Genomic DNA, 12,853 nt, shown 5'->3' on the forward strand with positions numbered 1-12,853 from the left:
GGCCCCGTCTCACCCACCTGCCCCGGGCGCTGCCCCGGGGTTAGGATCGCCAGCGCCCTGGCGCCTGGGCCGAGACCTCGAAAGGATCCTGGAGCTTTCGGTGTGAAATCGACGCGAGCCTGAGAAACGCCGCGGGGAAAAGGGAACGGCCGAGGCTGCAAACAGGCCTGCCGGGAGCCGGGCTGCGGGCGGTTCGCAAATGGACCAGAGTCAAAACGTGGTGCAGAGCAGAGGGTTTGTGTTCCCCGGAGCGTGTCTACCGCAGGCCCGGGCCTGCTCGGCGCGGCGCGGGGGCGGCCCCCGCTGCAGGACCGTGTCCCGGGCGGGGCGCCCCGCCTTCGGAAAGACGTGGCGCGAGTCTGGAGGAGAGCGACGAAAGCCGATCGAAGGGTTAGCAAACCTGGCTGCCGAGGAAAGGGTGAAAAACCCCTCGAGCGTAGGACTGGAGGGGACCCGCGAGGTCGTCTCCTCCAGCCCCGTGTCTACACTCGCACTTATGTCGGCAAAACTTCTGTTGCTCAGAGGCGGGAAGGACCCCCCCCCCCCCCCCCCCCGCGTGACATACGTTTTGCCGGCGTAAACGCTCAGGGGCACAGAGCTGGTGTGATTATGGTGACGGGCGAGTGGCCTCCCCAGACGCCCTGGGCTTGATCTGCAGGGGGGGAGATTTGGTTGGCGAGTTTTCCAGATAGCGACCGCTAAGGGGAGTGGAGCTGTGGGCCAGGCTCCCAAAGGGGGTGGGGGGCCGTGGGATCCCCATCCTGCGTAGGTTTTTAAGGCCAGGTCGGACACACCCCTGTCAGGGCTGGGCTAGGTTTGCTTGGTCCTGCCTTGGCATGGAGGCAGGGCGGACCCCACCCAGTGACCCCCACGTCCCTTCCTGCCCCACGTCCCAGGACTTGTGTCTAGTGCACCCCTCCCAGTGCCCCCCCCCTTGCACACCTGCATCTCCAGAGTCAGGGACTCAGAGCCAGTCAGGATGATGGTCTTTGAGGGGCTGGGTGGGAGCAGGGCCCCCAAAACTGACCTCAGCACCCTGGCTTGGGGCTCCCCCCCCAGCCCTGGGCTCCCCCCCAGCCCTGCCGGTGCCCCTCACTCCCGACCCACAGCCCCCTGCTGGCCCAGCCTTGCCCCCCCACTCTGCCAGTGCCCCTCATTCCCGACCCGCAGCCCCCCCAGCCCTGCTGATGCCAGGACTGCCCCGCCCCCGACGGTGCATTGCCAATGAATGAGGCTCCGGGGCGGGGGGGAACCCGCGCTCCTCCCCACTGCTCGCGCGCTGGGGAAAGCCCGGGCGCTGGAGGGGGGCGGAGAACCGAGGAAATTCCCGCCCCCCTCGGAAGGAGGGTCGGGAGGGGCTGGATATCCGGGGGGGGGGCGGAGTTAGTCTGTGTCTCCCCCCCACATGCAGATCTCCGGAGCGAGCCCTCCCGGGGGGGGGATTCCCAGTTCCGCCCGCCCCCGGCTGAGAGCTTCCCCCCCAAATCCTCGCCCCCCCCCCCGCCCGTCACTCTCGCGGGCGGACTCCAGCCCCGCCCCCCATTTCCTCTCTGGGCGCCGCGGTGAGGGGCGCCGCTTTCTGGCTCGCAGCCCCGCGTGGGGAGGGGGCTGGGGCGATGCTTCCCCCCCCCCCGCCGTATGGCTCCCCGTGGGGCTCTGATACTGTCGGGGGGGGGGGTGTCCGTGTCCCCCTTGGCCTCTGGCCCAGCCCCTGCGGGGGGACTTGTGCTGGGCCCAGCCCGGGCACCCCGAGTGGCTCCGCTCTCATCGCACACACACGGGCACACACAGACACACACACACCGAGAGACACACACACACCGAGACACACAACCCCCCCCACCGAGACACACACACACACACACAGAGACACACTGACACCCCGAGACACGCAACCCCCCCAGAGACACACACACCCCGAGACACACAACCCCCCCTCACCGAGACACACCAAGACACACAACCCCCCCACACTGATACACACACACACACCGAGACACGCAACCCCTCCCCCCCCAGAGACACACACACACACCGAGACACACCGAGACACAGACAGACACACAAACACACTGAAACACAGAGACACACACACACAGAGACACGCAACCCCCCCACACTGATACACACACACACACAGACATGCAACCCCCCCCACAGACACACACACTGTGTCACACACACACACACACACACACAGACACGCAAACCCCCACACACTGACACAGACTCACAAAGACACACACACACACACACTGCCATAGTCCTTCCTACCTGGGTCTGCTAGTCTTGGTCCTGATCCCTGGCAGGTTCGGGTCTCGCTGGGGCTCTAACCGTCCCGTCCCCGTCCCCCCCGGCGAGGTCCGGCGGGGTTGGGGTGGGCAGAGGGGGGGCGAAGGAGCTGGGACTGGGGCTCCGGCGTGGGGAGTCTCAGGAGCTGGGGGTGGGGGGGATAGAAAGGTCGGGGCTGGGAAGCAGGGGAGGAAAGTGGGGAGTCTGCGCTTGTGGGGTGGGGGAGGGCGGTGGGGGAAACGCTGGGGGGCAGTTGGGGTTCCCAGGTAATGGGGCTGGGATCTCTGGGGTGTGTATGTGTGGGGGTTTGTGCTGTGCCCGGCTGCGCTCAATCCCTCCCCCGGGGGCTCTGAGCCCCCCCTTAGCTAACTCTGCGGGTAGGTGGGGGCGCTGGCCTGGTGGGGAGGGGGGAACTCAGTGGGGTGGGGAGCACATGGAGGGTGAGGGGGGGCACACGGAGCCAGGGGGGGTTCCTGCAAGAGAACAGCTCCCTGTAATGGGGGGGGGGGGGAAGAGAGGAACGCTCCCTGTGGGGGTGGGGAGCAGGAGGATAGCTGGGGCGGGGAGGGGGAGGACTGCTCCCTGCCCGGGAGGGGGGCTGGCACCTGGATCCCTGTGTGTGTGTGTGTGTGTGGGGGATCTAGGTCCCAGTCTCAGTGGGGGATACCACCTGGCACGGGGGAGGGGTCCCAAATCTCACTGCGGGGCTGGCAAGCACCTGGCACGAGGTGGGACCTGCTCTGGGTTGGGAGCTGGGGGAAGGGAGGCCCCGATTCTGGCCGGGGGTCCCCGATGCTGCAGTAGGGAGACCTGGTGTCTGAAACCCAGGGCAGGGCACTGGGAGAAGGGGGGGGGGGTCCTCACCCTCCCAGTGTCCCTCCCCCCCAGCTCTGCCTGCCTCCATCCCCATAGGTCAGCGATGGAATAGACACAGCATAATGCCGTGTGTGTGTGCGAGCGAGCAGTGGGGAGAGAGACACCCGAGTAGACAAACATCCCTGTCCCTGCCCCCTCTCCTCCACACCCCCCCCAGTCGCACAACAAGGCCTCTGCTAGAGACAGGCCCAGACACCCCCCCCAGAGTAACAGGTGCCTCCCTGACACACACATGCGCTCTTGCTCTCTCCACTAACAGGCCCAGGATGTGCTCAAAAGAGCCACACACTGGATGAATGGACGGCTGTGTGTGCGTGTGTAGACAGATGGATACATAAGAACATAAGAATGACCCCACTGGGTCAGAGCAAAGGCCCATCTAGCCCCGTCCTGTCCTCCGACAGTGGCCAGTGCCGGGTGCCCAGAGGGAATGAACAGGGCAGGGAACCGTCAAGTGGCCCATCCCCTGTCGCCCGGTCCCAGCTTCCGGCAATAGATAGATCGATAGAGGGGGTGGATGGGGATAGATGGATAGACGGGGATAGATGGATGTAGGGGGATAGACAGATAGATGGGTGTGGGGGCGTAGATGGATAGATGGCTGTAGGGGGATAGATGGGTGTATGGTGGGATAGATGGATAGATGAGTGTACAGGGATAGATGGGTGTACAGGGATAGATGGATAGATGGGTGTACAGGGATAGATGGATAGATGGGTGTAGGGGGATAGATGGGTGTAGGGGGATAGGTGAGTGTAGGGGGGATAGATGGGTGTACAGGGATAGATGGGTGTAGGGGGATAGGTGGGTGTAGGGAGGATAGATGGATAGATGGGTGTAGGGGGATAGATGGGTGTATGGTGGGATAGATGGATAGATGGGTGTAGGGGGATAGATGGGTGTAGGGGGATAGGTGAGTGTAGGGGGGATAGATGGATGTACAGGGCTAGGTGGATGGATGGTGTCACGGAGTCCCCGGGCGATGCTCTGGATCTGCTCCCCATGAAGCCAGGCAGGACTCTGGGGCAGTCTCCTCTCTGGGAGCAGCCTGTCTGCAGGACACACAGCTCCCCCGGCTCCACCTTCCTGGGTCTGACCTCGGAGCATTCAGCCTCCTCTGCCCCTCCGTGCGCTTCCCACAGCGAGTCCGCTCAGGTGGGGTCCTGGGGGGGCCAGAGGGTCCTGCCCCCCGACTCCGCAGTCAGACGGGACTCTCAGCCAGCCGGGGAAACAGAGGTTTATTAGACGACAGGGACATGGTCTAACACAGAGCTTGTAGGTGCAGAGACCAGGACCCCTCAGCTGGGTCCATTTTGGGGGGCAGGGAGCCAGACAACCACGTCTGCCCTTCACTCCATGTCCCAGCCAGCCCCAAACTGAAACTCCCTCCAGCCCCTCCTCCCCTGGGCTTTGTCCCTTTCCCCGGCCAGGAGGCCACCTGATTCCTTTGTTCTCCAACCCTTTAGCTCTCACCTTGCAGGGGGGAAGGGCCCAGGCTATCAGTTGCCAGGAAACAGGGTGTCGGCCATTCTCTGTGTCCAGACCCCTGCACACACCTGCCCTCTAGGGCTCTGCAATGATCATACCCCCTTATCCCACCCCCTAGATACTTAAGAACTGCACAGGGGAAACTGAGGCACCCCCACACTATTCAGAGGAAATATTAAGAACAGTCCCACTTTGTCACAATGGGTGTGGGCGGATAGATGGGTGTGGGGGAATAGATGGGTGTATAGGGGCATAGATGGATAGATGGGCGAGTAGCTAGAGAGGTATTTGGGGACGGACGGTGCCCGGGCCTCAGAGCCTCGGAGGGCTTGCGCAGTGAAGTCCAAGGCGCTGATCCCGGACCCCCCTGGACCCCAGCGTTAGTGGAGTGGGGGCTGCCCACCCCTGCCCCCAGCCCGGTTGGCTCCATTACCACTAAGGCAGCATGCAAGAGCCTCCCACTCCACAGTGCGACCTGCAGCCCTGGAGGGCTGGGGGGTGGCCTCTGGTGGCTGCACTGGGCACAGCGGCGGGTCTGGGAGCCAGGACGCCTGGGTTCTGTCCCCAGCTCTGGGAAGGGAGCACAGCACGGGGCCCCCTAGCGTCGCAGTGAGGGTTATGACACTGCTGGGCGCTGCATGCGCCCCACTTCCTTGCAGTGCCCCCTGGGGCCTAGCTGGGGAAGGGGGGTTATGACCCTGCACTACGAGCCTAGGCCGCAGGGGAGCGTTTTGCCCACCAGGTGTCGCTGCTTCCCCAGCAATGGGGCTGGGAGCAGCCCCTAACCCAGGGGCCTGGACCCTTGCGCAGGTGGGGGTCAGGGTGTGATCGCGTCCGGGGGCTGTGGTGCCCTCGGCTGGGCTGGCACCAAATGCGAACCATTGGCAGGGGTCGAAGGGCCCCAGGAATGTGGGTCTCTGTGCTCCAGGCCCCACCCTTGCGGCACAGAGTGGGGTTGGGGGGCAGAGGGTAATTAAGTGCAGAGGACAGGGTGGGAGGCGGAGCATCATGGGGCAGGGGGAGGGAGGGGGCCTGGGAGTAATGGAAGAGGGGCCAGAGGGTCCTGGGGCAGGAGGGCTGGGGAAGGGGCAGAGAGTAACAGAGTACCCCCCACCCACACTGGAACTCCTCCTCCACCATCAAACCCTCCCCAGTGCCCCCCCCCCGCACGCCTCCCCAGGCCTGTGACAATGCACACCACTGCACACACGCGCGTTCACACAGACACATGGCACACCTACACACGCCAGCCCCCCTTGGCCCACCCAGAGCGGTGTGCAGAGGACACAGCACACACTCACACACTCACTCACACACTCACTCACACACCCCGACACATAGCAGGGAGTGTGCATGCAGCCCCAGTGCCCAGTGGGAAGCAGGCCCCCCACCCCCGGAGGCACCCCCCCAATCAGCCACACAATTGTGGTGTGTGTGAATTGGGTCAGCCCCATTCTTGCTAGACAGAGCTTGGCCAGGACTTTGTCCCTGGCTTTTGGGAGAAGTGCTGGGGGATTGTGGGTAACAGGGAACGGGGCGCCGATGCGGGCTAGGGGCCCCGGGGGATTGTGGGTAACAGGGAATGGGGTGCTGGCACGGGCTGGGGTCCCGGGGGATTGTGGGTAACAGGGAATGGGGTGCCGACGCGGGCTAGGGGCCCCGGGGGATTGTGGGTAACAGGGAACGGGGCGCCGACGCGGGCTAGGGGCCCCGGGGGATTGTGGGTAACAGGGAATGGGGTGCTGGCACGGGCTGGGGTTCCGGGGGATTGTGGGTAACAGGGAATGGGGCGTCGGAGTTTGGGGGATTTATTGGTGGCACCGACCAGGGGTCTGACCGGCCGGGTTCCCCATTGGAGACTGAGCCCCCCACTTCCCTTCCTACAGCACAGCAGCCCCTACACCTGGAGAGAACCCCCCCTCCCCGCTCCCTGCAGCACAGCGCCCCCTAGTGCCACCCTGGGGCAAGGGGTCAGCAGTGACTGCGAGGGGCGAGTGCCCCATGGTGAGCCCCTACCCCACTCCCTGCAGCATTCGTTCAGTGTGGCTTTATTGTGGTCCCAGGCGCTCCTCCGGCCGTGCCACGGCTTCATGCTGCATCGCGCCCCCCCAGAGCCAGCTGCTCTCTCATGTTCCGCTCTGCCCGCTGGGCCGGGCCCCACCACGGGACCCGGCCCTGCTAATTTATGCCCTGCGTCAACAGCAGCTCCGGCTCTCACCTTGCGCCGCGTGGCTGATCTTTGCAGCTCAGCCCGGGGCTGCAACAGAGATTCAGTTTAAACCCAGAGCAGCCCCGGCCCCTCAGCGAAGGGGTGGGGGTGGGGGTTGCATGGATGGGGGAGGTCATTTGGGGGATTCTGGGTAACAGAGAATATGGCACTGGGTCCCGGGGGATTCTGGGGAGCAGGGAATGGACCACTACAGCTGGCAGAGCCCCAGAGCTTCTAGTAACAGAAAATGGGTCCCTCGGGGCAGGCTCCCAAACTGGGGGTCGGGACCCCTCAGGGGGTCACAAGGTCATCATATGGGGGGTCGCAAGCTGTCAGCCTCCATCCCAAACCCCGCTTTGCCTTTAGCATTTATAATGGTGTTAAATATATTAAAAAGTGTTTTTAATGTATAAGGGGGGGTCGCACTCAGAGGCTTGCTGTGTGAAAGGGGTCACCAGTACAAAAGTCTGAGAACCTCTTGTGACAAAGTGGGACTGTTCTTAATGCTCTCTCTGAATACGGTGTGAGTGCCTCAGTTTCCCCAGGCAGTTCTTAAGTATCTAGGTGGGGGGATATGGGCATGTGATTGTTGCAGAGCCCAAGAGGGCTAGTGTGATGGGGTCTGCACAGAGAATGGCTGATACCCCGTCTCCTGGCAGCTGATGGCCTGGTCCCCCCCTCCCCTCCCCTGCAAGGTGCCAACTGAAGGGGCTGGAGAACAAAGGGATCAGGTGGCCTCCTGGCCCAGGAAAGAGACAAAGGCCAGAGGAGGGCGGGAGAGTCTCAGTTTGGGGCTGGCTGGAGAAATGGAGGGAGGCCCAGATGGGGCTCTGGTCTCCCTGCCCCCCAAAACGGATCTGACTGGGGGGTCCTGGTCTCTGTACCTACCAGCTCTGGTTTAGAGCATGCTCCTGTCGGCTAATAAACCTTCTGTATCCCCGTCTGGCTGAAAGTCCCATCTGGCTGCGGAGTCGGGGGGCAGGACACTCTGGCCCCCCCAGGCCCCTGCCCCTGTGCGGACTCGCTGCAGGAAGCGCGGGGTGGGGCAGGGGAGGCTGGAGGCTCCGGGGTCAGCCCCAGAAAGGTGGAAGCCGGGGCAGCGTCTTGCCCTGGGGACAGCAGCTCCGAGACAGGAGGGTCCCCCAAGTCCTGGCTGGGTCGTAGGGAGCAGCTCCAGAGCATCGCCTGGGGACGCCGTGACACCTCTGCCCTAGAGGATTGGGGCTTAAAAGTAGTGGGGTACTGGGGCCCTGGGGATTCTGGGTAACAGGGAATGGGGCGCTGGCATGGGGTGGGCCCCGGGGGATTCTGGGTAACAGGGAATGGGGCCCTGGCCTGGGGGTCGGGATTTACTGGTGGCAGCGACCAGGGGTCTGACAGGCTGGGTTCCCCCCATTCTCCCAGTGCTCCCGGCAGTGGGGTGGGAGGGTTTGTGGCTGAGGGGGGCCCAGACCTGCCAGGATCAACCCCTTCCTCCTGTCCCCCCACCTCGCTTGTGCTTGGCACTCTCTCCCTCGTTCTCTCTTGTTCCCCCCTCTCTCCTCCCTCATTCTCTCTCTCTCCTCCCTCCTTCTCTCTTTCCCTCTCTCTCTCCTCCCTCGTTCTCTCTTTCCCTCTCTCTCCTCCCTCGTTCTCTCTCTCCTCCATCTCTCTCTCCTCCCTCGTTCTCTCTTTCCCTCTCTCTCTCCTCCCTCCTTCTCTCTCTCTCCTCCCTCCTTCTCTCTTTCCCTCTCTCTCTCCTCCCTCCTTCTCTCTTTCCCTCTCTCTCTCCTCCCTCCTTCTCTCTTTCCCTCTCTCCCTCCTCCCTCCTTCTCTCTCTCTCCTCCCTCGTTCTCCCCCCCCCGCATTAACATTCCGCTCCCGTCCCCACCACCCTCCCAGACTCCGCAGCATCCAGCGCCGCGCGGCGGGGCCGGGGAAGTTGCTCCGCTGCCTTCGGCCCGCGCCCCCCCCGCCCGGGCCCATGGCGAGGGCCCAGTGAGTGGCCGGGGGCCGGGGACCCCCCAGCGCCGGACCCAGGGGAGGGGGATGCTCCCTCCGCCGTGCCCGCCCGCCCCGGTGAGTGCCCGGCTCCTGCGCCGCAGGGGGGGGGGTCACCTCGGAGCGAAGACCGGCAGCCCCCCCCGCACCGCCCTGCACCCCCCGGTCCCCGCCTGCACCCCCGGCCCTCCCGCCCCCTGCACCCCCGGGCCCCCGCCTGCACCCCTCGGCCCCCCCGCTCCCTGCACCCCCCCGGCCCCGCCCGCCCCCTGCACCCACAGGCCCCCCATCCCCCTGCATCCCTCGGTCCCCCCGTCCCCTGCATTCCCGGGCCCCCGCCTGCACCCCCGGGTCACCCACCAGCCCCGCCCCCCCCAGCTCAGCAGCACCCTCTGGTTCCCCACTTGCCGCCCAGCATCCCCGCACCCCCGACCAGCTCTCCACCTGCTCACCAGCATTCCCAGGCCCCCCAGAATCCTCCCACCTGCCCCCCAGTATCCCTGGGGCCTCTCAGAATCCTCCCAGCGTCCCCCCCCCCCAGGCTCCCAGCATCCCCGGTTCCCCCCCAGCCCTCCCCCGCAATATCCCCAGCCTCTCACCCCCAGCATCCCCGGACTCCCCACCAGGCTCCTGCCCTACCAAGCCTCCCCGCCACCCCCCCAGCATCCCCAGGCTCCTCCCCCTCCCCCAACCCAGCATCTCTGTGGTGCACCCCCTGCTGGCCCAACACAGGCATCCCCCCCAGCCTCCCAGCTGCTTCCCCTTTCCTGCTGGCTCAGCACCCCTGCCCGCCCCCGCCCCCCAGCCCTGGCCCCTCTTGTCCCAAGTCCCTGGGCTTCCTGGGTTGACTGTGCAGAAGGGGGCCGGGTCTTGCTCCTCCTTGGTGCACCAGTGGGGAATTTGGGGTGGAGGGGCAGGATGTTAAGGTTTTGGGGGGGGATCAGGGCTTGTGGACACTTTGGGGGGAGGAGTGTGATCCATCCAGGGGTGCTGAGCCTGCGGGCAGGGAGGGGTCTGGCCTGTAGGTGGGGGAATGACCCATGGGGGGGGAGATGGGGGTTGCTGGGAGGGGACCCACTGAGGGCGGAAGCTGTGGGGGTCAGGGTTGTCCTGTCGGGGTGGGGTGGGGGAGCTGGGGAATGGTGGGGGTGAATGTGACCCGTCGGAGCAGGATCAGGGCCAGCTGGGGGTGTGTGACCAGTTGTGTGTGGGGTGTCTGGGGGTATAACTCATGATCTGAGGGGTGCTGGGACACCGGGGGGGTGGCCAGTTGTGGGGGAGGGACTGGGGGGGTGACCCATGAGCTGAGGGGTGCTGGGACACTGGGGGGGGTGACCGGTTGTGGGGGGGGAGGACTGGGGGTATAACTCATGATCTGAGGGGTGCTGGGACACCGGGGGGGTGGCCAGTTGTGGGGGAGGGACTGGGGGGGTGACCCATGAGCTGAGGGGTGCTGGGACACTGGGGGGGGTGACCGGTTGTGGGGGGGAGGACTGGGGGGTATGACCCATGATCTGAGGGGTGCTGGGACACCGGGGGGGGGTGGCCAGTTGTGGGGGGGGACTGGGGGGGGACCGATGACCTGAGGGGTGCTGGAACAGCTGGGGGGGTGCCATGTTGGTGGAGTGGGGGGCTGACCTATTGCAGGATGGAGCTGGGGGGGTGACCTGTAGGGGAGGCAAGTTGGGGGGACACTGAGACATCTAAGGGGGTCTGTCTGGGTGGTGATGGTGGAATTGAGTCAGTTTGGGGGGGGGGGACTGGGAGGGCTGCTGGGGGCTCCTGGGCCTTCTGGTGGGGGAACCCTGGCTCAGAGGCTGGATTGGGGGTGGAGGAGTTTGTGTGTCTGGGGACCTGGGGGGCTGGACCAAGTGGAAGAGCACCCTCACGGGGTGGGGTGGGGGGGAGCAGATTTTCTGTCTTGGATCCAATGGATTGAAAGGTGCAGTGGGGCGGGTGGGGCAGGAGGGGAGGGGTGTGATTTAGTGCAGGGGCCACAGGCCCAGTGGGGGGAGTGGGGTGTGTTCACCCCTGCCCCCCCTGCAGCCCCTAGGTGCTTGCTGCAGTGAACCCCCCCCCCGTTTCTGGGCTGGGAAGGATGGGGGCGGCCAGGCTGGGACTGTGGGGAGTTGTGGGGGGGGGAGATGAGGGGGTCAGGTCGGGGTACCTGTGGAAGGGGAACACAGAGGAGGATGTGGGAGGGTTGAAGGGGGGGTCAGGTCGGGGGTACCTGGGGGAGGGGTACACAGGAGAGGATGGGGGTCAGGTCGGGGGTACCTGAGGGAAGGGTAAACAGGAGAGGATGGGGGGGTCAGGTCCGGGGTACCTGGGGGAGGGGTACACTGGAGAGGGTGTGGGGGGGCTGAAGGGGGGGTCAGGTCAGGGGTACCTGGGGGAGGGGTACACAGGGGAGGATGGAGGGTCATGTCGGGGGTACCTGGGGGAGGGGTACACAGGGGAGGATGGAGGGTCATGTGGGGGTGGGGGGCCGGAGTGGGGGGGGGATGGAGCAGTCGCCAGGGAGAAGCCAATGTGCTACTCAGCAGCTGTTTCCACGGCAACTGGAGCTCATGAAAACGGGGTTGGGACAGAAAATGGAAACACGGGGGGGGGGTTTGGGGGGGTGATGCTGCAGCAGAGCCTGTCTCTGTCCCCCCCAACCAGCAACTGGTCGGGCTTCCCCCACCCCCCGCGGCTTGGCAACGGGCCCCCCCTTAGTTAAACAGCCCCCCCCGGGACTGCTGCAGTCACAACCTGACTCTCACCTCCCCCAGCAAGCGCCTCTGAGACCCCCCCGCCAGGGATCTGGCGGAGATGGGAAACCCCCCCTCCCCCAGTTCCAGGGACCCCCCCCAACCAACCCCGGGGTGCCGGCGGGCGGGGTGGGGGGGAATCCTCCCGATTGCGGGGAGGGGGCAGCTGTTGAGGATGGCCGGGGCTGTTGGGAGTTTTGGGGGGGGAGTAGCGGGGGTGGGAGAGGGGAAGGTAGCCGTGGGGAAGGGGTTGGGGGGGTCAGAGGTTGTTGGGGGGTTAGGGGGAGGGACCGGGGGGCAGCAGGGAGCTGGGTGTGTTGGGGGCAGGGTATATTAGGCAGGCCTGAGATGTTTGGGACCAGATTGGAGGGGGGGGGGTTTGCAGTGGAGGAGGGAGAGCTCAGGGTCTTGGCCTGGGGAAGAGGAGATGGGGGGGGGGAGAGGGCTGGTGGGTCCCAGGGGCAGTGCGGGAGGGAGAATTGGGATGTTGGGGAGGTGGCAGGGGCTGACTGGTGGGGGGGCAGGGGGAACGGTTTCTGCTCTGGGGAACTGCCCCTAGGCCCAGTGCAGGAGCCACCCCGGGGGGAAGCTGTGACTGGGGGGGGAGTGCGGGGGGGGGATGTATGTGTCCACAGAGCCACAAGTGTGAGAAGTGACAAATCTGGGGCTCATGGAGCCTGGGGAGAAAGACTGCGGGTCGGGAGTGAGGGGCACCGGTGGGGTTGGGGGGAGCCCAGGGCTGGGCCAGCAGGGAGCTGTGGGTTGGGAGTGAGGGGCACCGGCAGGGCTGGGGTGGGGCAGGGCCGCGCTAGTGGGGGGCTGCGGGTGGGGAGTTAGGGGCACTGATAGGGCTGGGGGGCAGGGTCAGCAGGGGGCTGCCGGTTGGGAGTGGGGGGCTGCTGGAACCCATGTATTGCTTGGCCCTACAATGTAAATGATCTTGACCCTGGCACAGTGCCGGGGGGGGGGTTGTGACTGATGGGGGGTGTGTAACTGGTGGGGGCTTCCAATTCTGTGTGTGTGTGTGGGGGGGAAAGGAAGCGGCGGGGCAGGGGGTTCAGGTGAGAAGGGCGCTGGCCAAGGGTGTTTGGAGGGATCCGACAAGAACGGGGGGAGGGGTTTGGAACCCAGGCATCCTGTCACCCCCCCAGCCCAGCTTGGGCGGGTGGGGGGGAGGGAGCCGTGTTCTGGGAGAGCTTCTCTGCATCGTGCGGCATCTGCAGGCTCCTCACGTCCCGTTTGCCAGGCAGCTCTG

The 12,853-nt window shown here is 65.4% G+C and overlaps 2 protein-coding genes across 2 annotated transcripts in view; one reads left to right on the forward strand and one right to left on the reverse strand.

Moving 5' to 3' along the window:
- NOSIP (nitric oxide synthase interacting protein) overlaps nucleotides 1–12,853 on the reverse strand; it is a 357,930-nt gene that overhangs the window by 89,773 nt on the left and 255,304 nt on the right. The gene's annotated exons all lie outside the window — the stretch shown is intronic.
- LRRC4B (leucine rich repeat containing 4B) overlaps nucleotides 8,512–12,853 on the forward strand; it is a 37,578-nt gene continuing 33,236 nt past the window's right edge. Inside the window, exon 1 of the mRNA XM_073321821.1 lies at nucleotides 8,512–8,923. The gene's annotated coding sequence lies outside the window, so the exon portion shown is untranslated. The remainder of the gene's footprint in view (nucleotides 8,924–12,853) is intronic.

This window comes from Lepidochelys kempii, chromosome 23 (assembly GCF_965140265.1).
Source record: "Lepidochelys kempii isolate rLepKem1 chromosome 23, rLepKem1.hap2, whole genome shotgun sequence".
NCBI lineage: Eukaryota > Metazoa > Chordata > Testudines > Cheloniidae > Lepidochelys > Lepidochelys kempii.